This window comes from Musa acuminata, chromosome BXJ3-9 (genome assembly GCF_036884655.1).
Source record: "Musa acuminata AAA Group cultivar baxijiao chromosome BXJ3-9, Cavendish_Baxijiao_AAA, whole genome shotgun sequence".
NCBI lineage: Eukaryota > Viridiplantae > Streptophyta > Magnoliopsida > Zingiberales > Musaceae > Musa > Musa acuminata.
Genome location: NC_088357.1, coordinates 21,151,228 through 21,170,000, shown reverse-complemented (window position 1 = coordinate 21,170,000; position 18,773 = coordinate 21,151,228). Strand labels below are relative to the sequence as shown.

The window sequence follows — 18,773 nt, the reverse complement described above, 5'->3', positions numbered from 1 at the left end:
CCAATGTTTGTTATCTGCTATGTTATCTAGCGAACCCATGTTTGGCTTGTTAAGTTTTGTTAAAAGCATGTGATTCAATTAATACTTAATGGTCTCCGATTAAGAAAAAACAAATACAGGAATATGTAATAACTATTAGGGAGTTCCCACTTCCCATTGCTTTCCTTGTACTTCATCTTGATAAGGAAATCTCATCATAGCAGTGAAGTCATCGAGTGCCTACGCAAGGCGAGGCAAGGCCCGAGCACCCAATAAATGGGCTGGGTGGGCAACTTCAACCATGTGCGGCCCATGCCCTCCCCTAGACCCATGCATTGGCCCCCCTGATTCAACTCAGGTTGAGTCAAGCCAATTTGGATCGCTGGTTCAATTGAACTAGATGAGAACAATCTCACCCTAACATCCCCCTCCCCCTTTGCATGCGCATGCACCCATGCCCTAAAAACAATGCGATGGAACGTTTCTCCCCAGTGATTGTGGTGTTTCCTTAGTGAACGACGGTTGTCTTCCTCTCCATCGACAAATGGCAACAGCAAGGATGATGTCTTCCTCCAATGAGATCTTATCGTTGTGGCATTTTCCTTGACGAACTATCACGAACTTAGTTGGTTTTGCTTAAGTCATGCGGCACCCTTACGTGTTCGTCCACAAAGGCCAACCTCCCCGAAACCTTCTATGGTCCCTTAAATCCTACAAAAAAAAACAGGTTAGAGAAAGCGTTTCACTCGGGATCCACAAGCAACAATTTCAGCAAACACTTTATAGCTAATGCAAATTACAACCATAGACTTCGCAAGCTCTGAACAGACGCACAACAAAGGATCCAAGATGGTCCACTACAAATCAAAATCCTCATAAGTAACCACATGACACAACCTTCATTTACAAGCCTAAAGCGGCCATCAACCAACCAAAATGGGATTACTAAGCCTACTGTAAGCCCTCTACATGCTTTGTAAAATATAAATAAAACTGAAAGATACAAACATACATGAGCATTACATTAAACACCCTATTTACAACTTTGTCCGTGACATTCTCCCCCACTTATTCCTTTGACATCCTCGTCGAAGCCTTTACAAACGCTACATCTCCTCGTCTTTACTAAGTCTTCAATTTTCCACTCTAGTTGCAACGTGCCTCTTGGCTCTCAGTTGCTCTCTGCCGCTGTTGTTGAGTAGTCGAACTTTGATCCGTCGTGCTGCTTCAACTTACCAATGACTCTGACTCTGGTGTGGGGTTGGCTGAGTTATATTGATCCTTGTTGGTTCCTACGGATCCTTCATATAAAGGAAAAAACTTTCCTTGTTATGCGTCATTCTCTCAAATGCCTCATGTCGCTTGAACTGGGTGGATGCCTGTTAGAGCTTTAACAAGCATCGTCTCATAGACTTTGAAATTTTTAGGTCCTTCTGCAAAAATTTCCCATCGATTTTTCTTCCACTTAGTTGTCACTCCCAAGTAGGTTCGCATCACTTCCGTTTTCGATTGGCATTCTGTTGGGAAATAAAGCAAACAATCTACGCTAAGTAACACTGATCACCATTGGTGAGGATTTAATAACTATTGTCTTCTATTAGGTTTCTTCGAAGAGTCTTTGAACCTATGTAGAACTCCTCTACTAGATAAATAAAAGAATTGAGATACTTGATTTTGCCTATTCTCTTAAGAGTTGAGAAGGCAAAGGTTACTCAACTTTGCCCGCCTTCTTAAGGGTTGTACTCCATGCATTGAGCTGGTTACTACCCTTCTCCTACTCTTTGCTCACACTTCCGAAGCACCCGAAGTATTTGCACTCCTTGTATTCAGTTAGCTACTGTGATTCACCTTCTCAATGCCATCGAATTTCCGAAATGCAAGAAGTTTTCACCTAAACTTGGAGCAAATCTCTAATAGTTTTGGTCACCTTTCGGATTGTACTGTTTTCTCCATCATCTCTACCGCTTACTCCTCTGAATAACAAAGTGATAGAACCCCAGAGGAATTCTATGTAAATTTTGGACCGAGTTATTTCAGTTACAGGGCACCAAACTTAAGATAAGTACAACATATCATCCACAAACTAACGACTAAACAGAGGTGGTGAACAAGTGTTTAGAGACGTACCTTCGGTATTTCGCTAGTGATCGGCCAAAGGAGTGGGCGAAATGGCTTCCCTAGGCCGAATGGTGGTATAACACTACATATCATTCATCTACAAAATGTGCCCCATATGAAGCACTATATGGTCGACCGACCCCTGTGATTCCAAAGTATATAATTGGCTCGTCCAAGATAGATCAAGTCGACCAAGATTTAATTGACAGGGACAAACTCCTACAGCTGCTAAAGGATACTCTCTCTACCGCTCAAGCCAAAATAAAGCAACAAGCCAACACACGATGAAGCGAAAGAGAATTTCCAATAGGAGATTGGGTTTATCTTCGCCTACAGCCATACAAGCAACTCTTCATTAACACACGAGCCTCTATGAAGTTATCCCCACGTTTTTATGAGCCCTATCATATCACAGAGTGTATTGGAGTCGTGGCATATAGACTTAAATTGCCTGAAGATGCCAAAATTCACCCTATCTTCCACGTGTCATGCTTGAAGCCCAAGTTAGGAGAACACGAGTCACCCCAGATCCAACTGCCCAACACCACTGATGATGGAGATATTCAAGCCGAACCACAAGCCATCCTCGACCGCAGAATCGTGATACGTCGCTGACGTCCCTCTACTGAAGTACTAGTGCATTGGAATAATTTACCACTCGAAGATGCCACATGAGAATCATATGAGGAGCTGATGACCCGATTCCCTGAGTTCATAGAACCTCAGCCTTGAGGACAAGGCTGATTTGGAGAGGGCGGGCTGATTTGGACAAACCTCAACCCTAGCAGGGTTGGGTCCTACTCAACCAAGAAGCAGCTAATAAAAGCCCTGTGAGATTGTAATAAACCCTACCTAGCCGCCTCTATCCTATAAAGAAGAGTGGCTAGGGTTTATATTTGGGCCTTTGGGCTTCCTAGCCGCCCCCCCAACTTTCATCGTTTGCGGGTTTGAGTAGCTAGCTAGCGCGTGTACCATAAAGTCGGTTGGTTGTGGCTCTTCTTCCGCATCTTCTTCTTTATGTTCAAGGCTCTCATGACCTCTTCTTCTATTGGTTCAATCACAAGAAGTCACCCTTTTTTACAACGATGCTCGCGGCTCCATGGCTCATCGCAATGCCAACATAACCCCTTCGTAGATCACTCACGAAGCTCTTCTCTTATCAAACTTTTTGGTGCAGGGGCTCGACTGACAGCATGGGAGGCTGAGGGCTTCGATATTGCTGGTCGAGGAGCGACCCTAGTTCTCCGGGCTTCATGGTTCAATCGCTCCTCTTGAAGTCGTGCGAAAGAGATGGCTACCATAAGCGTGTACGGTTGTCGCGCTTTAACTTCTCTCCGGATCTCCAGCTTCAAGCCCTCAATAAAGGTCCTCAATAGCTATTTTTCAGACCAATCACGAGTTTGATTAGATAACCTTTCAAAGCTAGTTTGGTACTCCTGAATGGTGGAGGTTTATCAAATCTTTACTAGTTGTCCGTCAATGTTCTCGTAATCGGTTGGTCCAAAGCAAATCAGTAGTCCTTCTTTGAATTGTCACCATGAGAGGACTCCATAAGTGTGTTTAAACCAGTCAAACCATTGTATGGCATCCCCTTCATGATGTATAGCCGTAATTTCCACCATAGATGCGTCCGCGGTTTTGTGGTACTGAAAATATTGCTCCACGCGCGAGATCCAACCAATCGGGTCTTCTTCTTCCCATCTAGGGAAGTACACCCTCATGCGTGGATAGTAAGGATCGGTCATAGAGCCTCCCCTCTCCTGGAAGTCATCTCTTCGATCAGAGCTCTCTCCTTGATGTGATTTCTTCGGGCTCGGTGGTCGGCCCAAACTGAGTTCAGCAAAGAGAGTTTGAATCTTATCCTTCATTCGCGTCTCGAAGGCTTTGAATTTAGCATTGATTGCCTCCTCAGATGTCATAATATATGCCTCCAAATCTGTAATGTTAAGATCTCTCTTTTGTTGTCGGGTTAAAGGCATGTATCGGTTGAGAGAAGTGGTGGCCGAAAGGGTTGGTGGATTAGTGTATGTAGGCTGCGGTTTAAGCTTGTTTTGTGGCTGTTTTGTAAGAGCAGAATTGTCGTCAAAGAAATAGCAATTTCACGACGAAATTTCCAACAAAAATCGAGAGATTTAAGGAGGGAATTTGACAGTAAAATCTCGATTTAGATAACAGCAATGATTACAAATGTGATCAAGAAGATTTCGATAGTATAATAACAAGGAAATCGGTGCAAGTTACGATAGTAGAATTCTCGTAGAAAAATTAAAGCAGTTTGTGACGAAAATTTACAACAACACAAGAACGTTTAGAGATGAATTCCTCAATAGATTAATCTCAGATGGAAGCCAAGACGATCTATGAAGCGTATAAGAAATTTCGTTCAAAAAGGATAGCAAATCGATTAAAGGTAACAATATACGGTTGAAATTTTCTGCAGCAATCCTTCGTTCGCAAAGATGATAACTTTTACGGCGAAAGGAATTCGTAGCACAGGATAGATAAAAAGGCTTCTTCTTAGTATTTTGAATAGAAAATTACAGCAGCAAAAGGTATTGGTGATAGGAGAATACCATATCTCTTGATGCAATTGGAGGTGACGATAGCAGATTGATTTGATCAACGATAGAAGATAAAGGTAAAGATGGCGACGTCAAGAGCAATTGTGGGAATTGCTTGGCTGGTGGTGGGCGACAGAGGTGGCAGTAAAAGCAGCAAGATCGCTGCTCTGATACCATATGATAGAACCCTAGAAGAATTCTATGTAGATTAATCTTTGAGGGGGATCAATCCTTGAAACGCTATAGGGGTTCCACGCTCCTAAAAGTCGACCATATGACTGTAATTGTAGATAGATCTTGTTCTCAAAGAGATAGAGACTACATACTTATGTAGGGCTCCAAACCCTAGCCCTAGGGGCTGCTTCCTAAGTGAGTTACGGGAGGGGGGGGAGGGGGGGTAGCTAGGAAGCCCAAAAGCCCAAATATAAACCCTAGCCACTCTTCTTTATAGGATAGAGGCGGCTAGGTGGTATTTATTACAATCTCACAGGGTTTTTATTAGCTGCTTCTTGGTTGAGTAGGACCCAACCCTGCTAGGGTCTTATCACAAAGGTACAACACCACGTACTGCCTACTTCGCTCCTTAATTGAGCACTCTTGCATCGATCTGAAGTCCTCCACTTTCAGCTATCTTGATGAGAAGCTCGTTGATACCAGTCTTACGAAGTTCCCTGGCCTCTACCCTTTAGCCTTGTCTCGATACTTGGTGTTTGCCTCTACATTCTCTACTTCCTCGGCCCCTTTCATGACCAACGCTCTCCCTCCATGAGAGCAAGGGATCAATGACTCCACGAAAGTCCCGCCTTTGCGGTACCATGGCGCTACCATGCCCATGGCACTACTATCCATTACTTCGCATCTACGTCCCTTTCTTCGCAATCAGTAGATCTACCTCTACAGCATTGTGGCACTCCTCCGAGTCCACCTCCATTCTAACTGATACTTGGTTTTGGGTAGCGGAGTCACTCTGGACTCATCGTCGCTTTCTCTCCCCTTTCAACCACCTGCTTCAACACCTCTGTGTTCTCCGAGCAATTCCCCTTAGTCGATGAAAAGACAGACTACTACAACTCTCATGCATAGCCTCCGCCATCATGTTGTAGGGCTCACACTAATTATGGTCTCCTTAGCTTCCTTAGTAACAACGTTCGCTTACTCGATCTTGTCCTTTAACTTGTCAGGCTCTCTTAAGTAAATATGAGCTCTAGAGCAGACCAATTCTCCAATCGCTCCGATCATACCTCTACATGATCAAGTCCCCTCATGGGACTCACTGGTACTTGCACTCGGAATTTCCCCTCGGTGGTACATGCCATATGCTGATGACCAAGGCTTTCATCCAATGCAAAATTCAGTGCACACATGAAAGACTCGCTTCTACGGTACCATGACATTCACTTCTTGAATCCATAGCCCTTCTTGTCGTCGTGTTGTTCATCGATGTGGAGCTCCTAGTAACTCCCGATTATACCTCTGTATGACCCAATCCCTCACGGGACTTGTCTCGTATGTGTCGCATTGCCTCGAATTGTTTCACCATGATCCGCTGCACCATGTCGCCTCCTGGTGACACATCCATTGCATACTGATCAATGGAGATGAACTCGAATTGTGATCTCTCCATGTGTAGCCTCTACCAACACATCGCAGGGCCTCTGCCACCTCCAATTGTGTTCACTCCTTTGGCAATCGACTTTTGTCCACCCGCTCTTAGTTCACACCGGAACAAAGCACAACTCTAGGAAAGTCGATCGCTTAACAGCTCCAGAAGTCTACCGACTTCACTGAAATTGATGCACCAATGTCTAGATCTTATACTTCTACCCCCATTAGTACAATCTCCACCATACACCATTTCCTTCATGAGAACTTGAATGGCAACACTATGGCATATTCTTCAAGAGTACCCGCCTCCACGTCCTCTTGTCCCGTGCCAAGGCCTTCTGACCCCAACTTTGCCTCCGCAAGTTAAATCACCTTAGTTCTTTCGTCAAATGCTTCACCGAGATAAGGTGCATATGCCTCGAAGCTCCCTTTATCGTTAGCACCATATTGGATGAATCCGCTCCATCAAAATGAGGGACCCATGGAACGACATAATTCCGCTTTTGCCTCTACAAGAGTTCATATCCTTGACCTCTATCCAAGGAAAGCTTCGTGCCTCCGCTCCATGTTCCGTCTGCTATGTCGACTCTCTTTATGCGGCTTGGGCACTTCACCAAGTTACACCCAAGTTGCTCCACTCCTCGGTTTGCATTGAATTGATAATGGCCCTCGCACCCACCATTGCACGGGTCAGCCCTCCGTTAAGTTTGATCTTCGTATCGGCTCCAAGTGTGCCTTCATTTAGTGTTGCCATGGGTCGCTCTCCCACTTGATCTCGTAATGCATCCACCAACGCATTACCTCATGCGAGATCATGCGACGACTCCTCGCCGCTCGCTCGGTCCGTTGAGCTTTGTGGAGTTATTGTCTCGAGATACTCCTCAACATGTGTGGTCCATTGCACATAATTCTTCCCCCGGAGAACCGGGACTTATCCCTCTTAGATATCTGTCCCATTGGAGCAACTTCACTCTTCGCATTCTTCCCTTTGTAAGTTTCGAATACCACCATCCCCTTGGACTACTCTACCTTGCTAAACAAAGTGTGCATTGTTCTACCCCTACAAACACACTTGCAAGATTGCAACTCTTCGTCAATATAACCCCTACTACACCCCTTAAGGCCTAGCAACATGCTAAACTTGTTGCACATTTCAGCCTCATATGGACGTATCCTTCCCATTTCGAAAAGAAAGTTTCAATGCTCCATGGCATCGAGTTTTGGTCGCCTTGGGATGGTCACGGACATTCCATCGCCCGCATACAAGCCTTTTGCATGAGTACCGAATTCTTCGAGTTTGCAATTCCCCTCACCTTTGTTATGAGTTTTGCATAACTCTTTCGGTCGTTAAGCAACCTATCCCACCTTGCACAATCTCATCCTTTACCAAGTGCCCCGCTTGCCTTGAGCACCATCAAGTCTGGTTGCCAACGTTGAGGCGTAGCTGGAACTTAGCCATCCCAATCTTTGTGTGCTACACATTCTTCCTAGCTCGTTTGTCCTCGTGGTGCCTCTTGCGCGAAGGGTTGATCATTCCTTTAAATGTCAATCTCGGATGCTCGCTCCTTTGAGCGACTCCTTTCCCTACATCTCAACGCCCCTTTCCCTAAACGGTCACGCATGTTGGCTGCCTTCAATACATCCCCGCTAAGTCCCCCATGTTTGCATACCAAGTGTTTCTATGTGTGCTTGTCCCGCTCTGATACCAAATGTCACGAACTTAGCTGGTTTTGCCTAAGTCGTGTGACATCCTTGCGTGTCCGTCCACAAAGATCAGCATCCCCGAAACCTCCTATGATCCCTTACGACCTATAAAAGAGAAAACGGGTTAGAGAAAGTGTTTTACTCGGGATCTACAAGCAACCATTCCAGCAAACACTTTATAGCTAATGCAAATTACAATCATAGACTTCGTAATCTCTTAACGGTCGCACAACAAAGGGTCCAAGATGGTCCACTATAGACTGAAATCCCCACAAGTGCCCACATGACACAACATTCATTTACAAGCCTAAAGCAGCTACCAACCAACCAAAATGGAGCTACTAAGCCTACTGTCAGCCCTCTATATATTGTGCAAAGCATGAACAAAACCGAAAGACACGAACATACATGCGCATTACATCAAGCACCCCGTTTACAAATTTGTCTGTGACAGAATGGTGGTTGCTGTGTCTTCGTCTCTATCAGCGAACGATGGCAATGCCTTCCCCTCCCGATATATATATCTCTCTCCTCTTCCTCTTTCGTTGTTGCACACTTCTTTTCTCCTCCCTCTTCCCTCGTTCATCACACCCCCCACCTCCCACCTCATCGCAACCCCCTTCCCCAATCCCTCCTCCGTCTTGTCACAGACTTAGCTGATTTTGCCTAAGTCGTGCAGCACCGTTGCGTGTCCGTCCGCAAAGGTCAGCCTCCCCGAAAACAGGTTAAAGAAAGCGCCTCACTCGGGATCCACAAGCAAACATTTCAGAAAACAATTCATAGCCAATGCAAATTACAAACAGACTTTACAAGCTCTGAACGGTTGCACAACAAAGGGTCAAAATGGTCCACTACAGACTGAATATCTCTCACAAGTGTCCACATGACACAACATTTATTTACAAGCCTAAAACGGCCATCAAACCCAACTAAAATGGGGTTGTTAAGCCTTCAACCGTCCCTCTACATGTTGTGCAAAGCATGAACAAACCAAAAGACACGGACATACATAAGCATTACATCAAACATCCTGTTTAGAATTTTGTCCATGACATTCTCCCCCACTTATTCTTTCGACGTCCTCGTCGAAGCCTTTGTCGACACTGCAGCTCCTCGTCTTTGCTGAGTCTTCAATCTTCTGCTCCAACTGCAACGCGCCTCTTGGCTCCCAACTGCTCTCCGCTGCTGTTGTTAAGTAGTCGAACTTTTGATCCACTATACTGCTTCAACTCGCCAATGACTCTGACTCTAATATAGGGTTGGCTGAGTTGTATTGATCCCTGTTGGTTCCAGCGGATCCTTTAGATGAAGAAAAAGACCATCCTTACTATGCGCCAGTCTCTTAAATGCCTCATGCTGCTTGAACTGGGTGGATGCTTGTTGGAGCTTTAACGAGCATCGCCTCGCAAACTTTTGAAGTTTTGGGTCCTTCCTCCACAAAATTTGCCTATCGACTATTCTTTCACTTAGTTGTCACTTCCAAGTAGATTCGCATCACTTCCGCTTTCAATTAGCATTCTGTTGGGAAATGAAGCGGATAATCTACTCTCAATAGCACTGATCACTATTAGTGAGGATTTGACAACTATTATCTTCCATTATCTTCGAAGGGTCTTTGAACCTGTGCAAAGCTCCTCTGCTGGATAGATAAGAGAATTGGGGTACTCGGTTTCGCCCATTCTCTTAAGAGTTGAGAAGGCAAAAGTTACTTGACTTCACCCGCCTCCTCGAGGGTTGTACTCCATGCATCGAGCTGGTTACTGACATTCGCTTGCTCTTTGCTCACACTTTTGAAGCACTTGAAGTGTTTGCACTCCTTGCATTGAGTTAGCTACTGTGATTCACCTTCTCAATGCCATCGAACTTCTGGAATGCACGAAGTTTTCACCCTAACGGAGTAAGTCTCTAAGAGTTTTGGTCGCCTCTGGGATTGTACCGTCTTCTCCATCAACCCTGTCGCCTACTCCACTGAATAGCAAAGGTACAGCATCGCGTACTGCCTGTTTCGTTCCTAGGTCGTGCACTCTTGCACAACCCGAAGTCCTTCACTCTCGGCTATCTTGATGAGAAGCTCGTTGACACCGATCTTACGAAGTTCCTTGGCCTCTACCCTTCAACCTTGTCTCGGTACTTGCAGTTTGCCAGTGCATGCTCCACCTCCTCGGCCCCTTTCACGACCAAGCGCTCTCCCTCCATGAGAGCAAGGGATCGATGACTTCACGGAAGTCCCGCCTCTGCGGTACCATGGCGCTACCATGCCCATGGCCCTACTATCCGTCGCCTCGCATCTGCATCCCCTTTTCTTCACAATCAATAGATATGTCTTTGTGGCACTCCTCCGAGTCCACCTCCATTCTAACTAATACTTGGTTTTGGGTAGCTAAGTCCCTCTTGACTCATCGTCACTTCCTCGCCCCTTTCGACCCCATGCTTCAACAACTCTGTGTTCTCCAAGCAGCTCCCTTTGGTCGATGGAAAGACAGACTGCAACTCCCATGTATGGCCTCTGCCATCATATTGTAGGGTTTACGCCGATTATGTTCTCCTTAGCTTCCTTGGCAGCAATGTTCGTTTACTCGACCTTATCCTCTGACTTGCCGGGCTCCCTTAAGCGAATATAGGCTCTGGAGCAGTCCAACTCTCCAGCTGCTTTGATCATACCTCTACATGATCAAATCCCTCCCATGGGACTCACTAGTACTTACATTCGAACTTTTCCCTTGGTGGTACACAACCCCTATATACTGATGACCAAGGCTTTCATCCGATGCAAAATTCGATGCATACACGGAAAACCCGCCTCTGCGGTACCATGGCCTTCACTCCTTGAATCTATAGTCCTTCTTGCCGTCGTGTTGTTCATCGAAGTGAAGTTCCCAATAGCTCTCGATCATACCTCTATATAATATAATCTCTCACTGAACTATATTCGTGTGTATCGCATTGCCACGAATTGTTCTACCATGATTCGCTGCACCATGTCGTCTCCTGGTGACATCTCCATTATATTCTGATCCTTATGGGATAAACTCGATTTGTGATCCCTCCATGTGTGACCTCTGCTAACACATCACAGGGCCTTTTTCACCTTCAATTGTGTTCGCTCCTTTGGCAATCGACCTTCGTCCCCCCGCTCTCATGTCACACCTGGACAAAGCACCGCTCTAGGATAGTCCGTCGCCGAGTAGCTCTCGAAGTCCACCGACTTCGTTGAAATTAGTACACAATTGTCTGGATCCTGGGCCTTTGCACCTACCAGCATAATCTCCGCTGCGCATCGCTTCCTTCATGGCAACTTGAATGGCAACACTATGGCATATTTTTCAAGAGTACCCGCCTTCGCGTCCTCTTGCCCCGTGCCAAGGCCTTCTGAACCTAACTTAGTCTCCGCAAGTTAAGTCTCCTTGGTTCCTCCATCAAATGCTTCTCTGAGATAAGATGCATGTGCCCAGAAGCTCCTTTCGTCTTTAACACCATGCAAGATGAGTCCGCTCCATTAAAATGAAGGACCCATGGAACGACATGATCCCGCTCTTGTCTCTGCAAGAGTTTATGTCCTTGACCTCTATCCAAGGAAAGCTCTGTGCCTCCGCTCCATGTTCCATCTTCTATGCTGGCTCCCTTCATGCGGCTTGGGTACTTCGTCAAGTTACACCCAAGTTGCTCCGCTCCTCGTCTTGCATTGCGTTGATGGTGGCCCTCGCACCCACCATTCCACGGGTCAGCCCTCCATTGAGTCCGATCTCTATATCGACTCCAAGTGTGCCTTCATTTGTGTTGCTTTGGGTCGCTCCCCCACATAATCTCGTAATGCATCGATCAATGCATTCTCTCAAGCAAGACCATGCAATGACTCATCGCCGCTCGCTCGGTCCATTGAGCTTCGTGGAGTAGTTGTTTTTGAGGTACTCTTCAATATGTGCGGTCTGTTACACATGATTTTCCCTCTAGAAAGCCGAGACTTATCCCTTCTGGATATCTATCCCGTTGGAGCAACATCTCTCTTCGTTTCCTTCCCTCTGAAAGTTTTGGAGACCACCATCCCCTAAGTCTACTCCGATTTACTAAACAAACTGTGCATTGTTTTGCCTCCTGCAAATGCACTTGTTAGATTGCGACTCCACGTCAATACAACCCCCGCTGCACGACTCAAGGCCTAGCAACATGCTAAACTCGTTGCACACTTCAGCCTCCTACGGACGTATCCTTCTCATGTCGAAGAGAAAGTTTCAATGCTCCATGGCGCCAAGTTTCGGTCGCCTTGGGATGGCCACGAACATTCCATCGTCCGCATACAAGCCCTTGCATGAGTACCGAATTCTTCGAGTTAGCAATTCCCCTCACCTCTGTGAGCTTTGCACAACTCTTTCGGTCGCTAAGCAACCCATTCTACCTTGCATGGTCTTATCCTTTACCAAGCGCCTCGCTTGCCTTGAGCACCATCAAGCATAGTTGTCAACGTCGAGCCGTAACTCAAACTCAGTCATCCCAACCTTTGTGCGCTACGCATTCTTCCAAGTTTACTTGTTCTCGTGGTGCCACTTGCGCAAAGGGTTGGTCATTCCTCTAAATGCCAATCTCAGATATCCGCTCCTCCAAGCGACTCCTTTTCCCTACATCTCCATGCCAGTTTTCCCCCAAACGGTCGCACGTGCTGACTGCCCTCAACGTAGCCCTGCTAGGTCCCCCACGTTTGTATGCCAAGTGTTTCTATAAGTGCTTGGCCCGCTCTGATACCATCTGTCACATACTTAGATGATTTTGCCTAAGTCGTGCGATACCCTTGCATGTCCGTCTGCAAAGGTCAGCCTCTCCGAAACCTCCTATGGTCCCTTAGGACCTACAAAAGAGAAAACAGGTTAGAGAAAACGCCTCACTCGGGATCCACAAGCAAAAATTTTAGAAAACACTTCATAACCAATGCAAATTACAAACAGACTTTACAAGCTCTGAACAGGTGCACAACAAAGGGTCAAAATAGTCCACTACAGACCGAATATCTCTCACAAGTGTCCACATGACACAACCTTTATTTACAAGCCTAAAATGGCCACTAAACCCAACTAAAATAGGGTTGTTAAACCTTCGACCGTCCCTCTACATGCTGTACAAAGCATGAACAAACCAAAATACACGGACATACATAAGCATTACATCAAACATCCTGTTTAGAATTTTATCCGTGACAGTCTTCCCCCTTTCATAGCAGCTTCCCCCATTCCTCAACACCATCCTCCCCCTCTCTTCTCCTCCCTCCTTCCTTTTCCCACCATTCATCATAACATCACAACACCCCCTCCCCCCATTCCTCAACACCATCCTCCCCCCCAACCAAAAAACAAACACTCGTTACAGCCACCCTTCCCTAATCCCTCCTCCTCTACCCCCTTCATTGTAGCTCACCCCCTTCCCCACCACCATCCTCCTCCTCCCTCTTCCCTCCTTCGTCACAACTCAACCCCTTCCTCGACACCCTCATCCCCCTTCGTCGCAGCTCACCCCCTCCACCGACACGATCCTTCCCCCTCCTTTCTCCCTCTTCCCCACATTATTGCAGCTCCCCCCTTCCCCGACACGATCCTTCCCCCTCCCTCCTCCCTCCTCCCTCCTCCCCACTTCATCATAGCCCCTCATCGACCCTGAAATCCACCCTCACCATCTTCCAACTCCTTCAACCTTGACAATACCTTCACCATCTTCTAACTCCTTCGACCTCGACAATCCCCCTCTCAGCATCTCCCCCTCCCCCCCCCCCCCCTCTAATAGTTACCTACTGCCCTCCTAACCAATAATCAGCAGCATGTCCCCCTTCCTCTCCTTCTATCTACTTCTTCCTCCTCCCCTTACTATGTTTCTTTCTTTTTCTCTCGTAGTCATGTAATGTTAATCATCGTTAATAATGGTTTATAGTATATGAATTTGTTGATCATCGACTTTCTTGAGAGAAATTGTTAGGTTTTTAATATTAATATTTTTAAGATATTTTTATTATTATATTTGGACAATATAGTACTTTGGTAGTATTTTTAAAAGTGTTAGGCGCCAAAAGGTGCTAAGGTCCGAAAATACCCGTGGCGCTAAGTGCTCTCCTAAGCGTTCGTTTGAGTGAGGCGAGGCGCTCTAGAATATTAAAATTTTAAAATATACATTAAAATTAAGACTTATGCTAAACAAGGTTCTACTGATGGAGACCTATGCTAAATAGTTTCTCAATATAGTGCTAAACAGTTCTACTTCCCAATAAAGTAACAATGCACCACCTCAATATGGTGCAACAAGTTAATCAAAATGAGAAAGAATGGATTGAGAAGAGAAGTAACTGACGACTACGGAAGAAGGTGGGGGAAGGAGAGGATGATAGACGAGGCTACAACTGTGAATGGTGACGGACGAAGCTACAGCAATGCACCACCTATGCTATACAGTATTTTTAATATGATGCTAATTGCTAAACAGTTTTAACTCCTAATAGAGTAACAGTGCACCACCTCAATATGGTGCCACAAGTTAATCAAAATGAGAAAGAATGGGCTGAGAGGAGAAGTAACCGACGACTACGAAGGAAGGAGAGGGTGACGGACGAGGCTACTACAGTGAATGGCGATGAACAAAGCTGTAGATAAAGGCGACGACAACGAATAGAGCTACAGTGGCGGACAAAGATATAAACGAAGGCAACAACAGCAGACGTAGGGTTTTGCACTTTCACTTTGAGTTTCTCTCACTGGGTCGAGGTATTAGGGTACATTACTTAGTTTGATTGAACCGGCTTGCACGTTCAATTGAACCATGCTCAAACCTCTACCCAATTTGGTTCGAGCAAGAGCCCGAGCGATGCTTAATTGAAACGCCTCGTCTTAAGATTTTGCAAGATGCTTGGGTGAGGCACTTGGGCATTATCTCGCTCAAGCACCTAAGCGAGAGCTAGAGCATATTTTGATAAATACTATACTTTGGTATGCTAAATGAATGTAATTTGACATTTTGGTGCTAATATTTGAAATATAAAGTGATAGAACTCATGTAATTTCTCATTTTTATTTTAGGATTCATATTTCTTCTTAATTATATTTTTTTTTAATTTTTAATATTTGTGAGCGCTTCACATCGTTCGGGCACCTTGGCACCTTTTAGTACCTAACACCTTTGGATACATTGGATTATAGTTTTTCTTTTTCTTGATGAAAATCTTTGTTGCCAACCAACCCAATGAGTGGTGGTCTGACGACACAAGCACCCCATCACTGAGTATAACTAGTGAACTATTGGACTAATGAAATTTGATAGAAGTTAATGATGTCAAATAAATAGGCTTGGACTTAGTCTTTTGGTCCTTTTCTTCTAATATTTCTCAATCTCTTTTATTCTTGAAAGACTATCAACTTTGGAGTGCTGGCAAAATGACAATACCTTAAGCCTTCATAGATAACAAAGTAAAGAAGCAAGTGATGAGGGTTACAGCAAGTCTATATATCTGACAAAAATAAGTAACCTGGAACCCCTCATATTCAACGTCTACAGACCTGTGTTTAAATGGCATGGCCAAAAATAAAAAAGATTTATATTTAAAACAAAATTGTGGAACCAATGATATGTCATCCAATACTTTATCATCATGAAATAAATGTCAAAAGATAAAGTGCACTTGCTGCACATATGTCACTTCAAGCTATGTGAAAAAAAAATCCTATATAAACTTCTGACAGTAGCAAACATCAATATCTTAGATTCTTACATGCACCTATTAGAATTGTCCTGTTGTGACTAAATCATATTATCTGTAATAGAATTCATTTGCCCCAAGGCCAAGATATGGATTTTAGTTTCTTATTTTCAATGAGGTCAAAGGGATCAAACATAAGGCATATGTCTAAGTTTGGGAGACTCAAACAACAAGATCCATTGAGGATAGCAACAACAAGAGTGTTTGTTATGTTATGTGAAAAATAAAAATATAGCTGCTCCCTGTAGTTAACAATGATATGTTACATACAAACCTCCCGAGGAGAGTCAACCACTATAATGTCAACATTAAACTGAAAATTGTTACATCACCATAGCTTGCTTAACAACAACAAAGTTTAGGTCAAGGATTTCATTTGTGGACACCTGTGAGAACATGGAAATTTTGGATAATGTGCTGGATCTTTAAGAATTTAAGGAGAATGTGTAAGAAAACATGTCCCAGATAATAAAATATCACCTCAATGTAACAATGGCATGTTTGAGGACCTTCAGATTTTATTTGATGGATTCAATCTTATCGAATACAAGTGGGATTTTGAGAACCAGAAGAAGTCCAAAATGGAGAATAGAAGATACAACATCAAAGTTTAACTAAAGGTCACCTTCAAAGAAGGAAACAGACTAGACTAAGTCTCCAGATTCTTCCACGTGCTCAGCAACATTATTGGCCCTAGAAGTTTATTATAGTTTTGAATTGCATCAGACTAATGTAAAAATCCTATAAGTAATGAGAATTTTCGGAAAGGAAACACTTGCATGCATTACAAGAGACAGTCGTGAGGTTTGCAAACTAGAAGATAATTTTTACTATATGTGAAGTAGGTATTTACTTGATCAAGTGCTATCTAGAAATCCTGTAACATGACATGTGACCTAAGGTGTTCGTTCCTAACCCTCTGTTTGCACTTTTTTTTGCTCAAACAATTGTTCCCAGCAATTACATTGCTTTTCTTTGACATATATATTTTTTTTTTTTTGCCATTGATAATACTGCATTAGAACCTGACACTGCAAATTCTGCAAAAAATCTACAATCCTTGCTTATCTTTCTTCTACTTCTAAACTCAGCAATCCCATTAACATGAGTCATATTTTATGTAGATATGTATAATTGCCTTTTTCCCAATTATTAATGATGACAGCTTGCAATTACCAACTGCATATTCTCATTTAAGATGAACAATATCATCATTTTTAACCTCATTTCACATGACCCATTGATTTAATACATTCCATTGGTGATAATGTATAGTTTTCAAGCTAGAATATCACTAAGCTGCATGCATACGTATATATGGGTAGTTTTCACTTCACAATTAAAACCAAAGATGAGAGCTTGTGAATACTAACTACATATTATCATTTAAAACTAATAAAATCAAGAAAATTATCACTTTTAACCCCATTTCACTCGCCCCATTGATTTGATACGTTCCTTTGGTGATATATATAGTTTTCAAGCTAGAATATTACTATGCTAGGTATACATGCACACATACATACATATAGGTACATAGTTACCTTTTTCCAATTATCACCGAAGAGGATAACTTGTGAATACCAACTGCATATACATTCCTTTGGTGATCCTTATCAAGCTAGGATGATACTAAGCATTCATTTACAAGCAGCCAACATTTCTTTCTGGACTCCTATTATGCGACCAATTAACCGAGCGGTTCTATTAAAAATACACCAAATTAAACCAAACTAAACACTACCAAATCGTCCCTGAAGGTAAAAGGAGAATCTTTGTATGAACGGGGAGACGCGAGAGGGGACTTGCAAGTACTACCTTTAGGTGGTCCCAAGTGTCGGCGACAGTAAGGGGCCCGTGCTCCTTGACGACATCGAATATAGCGCGGGTGATGGTCTGGGTCTGCTCCGGCGGCGTCCGGGGCTCGATGGGCTTCATCTTCGGCTTTGGCTTCTTTGCCATCCATCGAACCGCCGTCGCGAACATATTATCTACGACCCACTCTCCGAATCCGACCTGAGGGAAACGGAAGGGAAAGAAAGGGGACGATCGAGGCGGCCTGCCGAGGAGACGCAGGGGAGCAGCGGCGGAGGAGGCGGAGCGGGGGTTTAGAGTGCGGCAAGGCGAATAGGGCAAAGACGCTCGGCTAATAACAAACATAGAATATTGGTCGGCGGTCATCCTCGGTATACATAGTAGTAGGTCTAATTAGTTAATTAATCATGATTAATCATTATTGAAATTACAAAATTATATTAACAAGTATTTAAAAGTCTAAAGTTTTTCTAACATTTTACAATCATAATATTTTCAAAGTATCGAAAAGAACTCAAAGTAAGTAATCCGAACGAACAATATCGAGTAAAACATAACATCGAGTAAAACATGTCGCAAAAGTAATACCACACTGTTGATAAAATAAATAATAATAAAATATATCGTGCTTGGGTGCCAAAATTGACATTGCCGGGTAGCATCGATATGCGACTAATGCTCTTGGGAGACCTCACTCATAGGCATGGATGGGAGACACCTGTATCCTCGTTAGCTGACTTGCTTATGAGGTAACAATTATGGTAGCGACCATATGCCAGCATTCGGTTGGTGCGTTCTATTTTCCCTCACAATAATGTTTTAGCTACTCACCTGTTATCAATTTGTTTTTGGCAGAATGACATAAGCCCTTCTGTTGACTGTAGAGGAAGAGAGAATATAACTACTCTATGTCCTTTTTTAAGTTATTACTAGTGTTTTTTTTTACTGATGTAGTTAATTGTGGGTCGATACGGTTTGATTCTATCTTGAAGGTATAAGCTCATTCTGATAGTCCACGTGGCGATTATGTGAGGTAGTTGAAGTCGGGGAAGGTTTGACCGAAGTGATCTCGAGGTGGCGGTTAAGCGTCTAAGATCGCTTTCGAGTCGGATCGAGGTGGGCCTGACCTCCTTAGTGTTCTAAGGGTCAATCGAGGCATGCCTTGACTTCATCAAGGACCTTGCACAGGAGGTTAGTGTCAGAGGGATTTCTTAACTCAATCCCTCCAATAGTAAAGTTAATCTTAGAGGAATAGAAATAGTAGAGGC

General features: G+C 44.0%; 1 long non-coding RNA gene across 1 annotated transcript in view; it reads right to left on the bottom strand.

Annotated features, from left to right (window-relative positions):
• The window catches only part of LOC135648770 (uncharacterized), an 18,403-nt gene extending 550 nt beyond the window's left edge, over positions 1–17,853 (bottom strand). The window contains exons 1-2 of the long non-coding RNA XR_010501093.1: positions 17,509–17,853; positions 1–690 (exon numbers count right to left, since the gene is read on the bottom strand). The exon at positions 1–690 is cut by the window's left edge and continues 550 nt beyond it. This is a non-coding gene — a long non-coding RNA (uncharacterized LOC135648770). The remainder of the gene's footprint in view (positions 691–17,508) is intronic.
• Between the last annotated feature and the right edge of the window lie 920 nt (positions 17,854–18,773).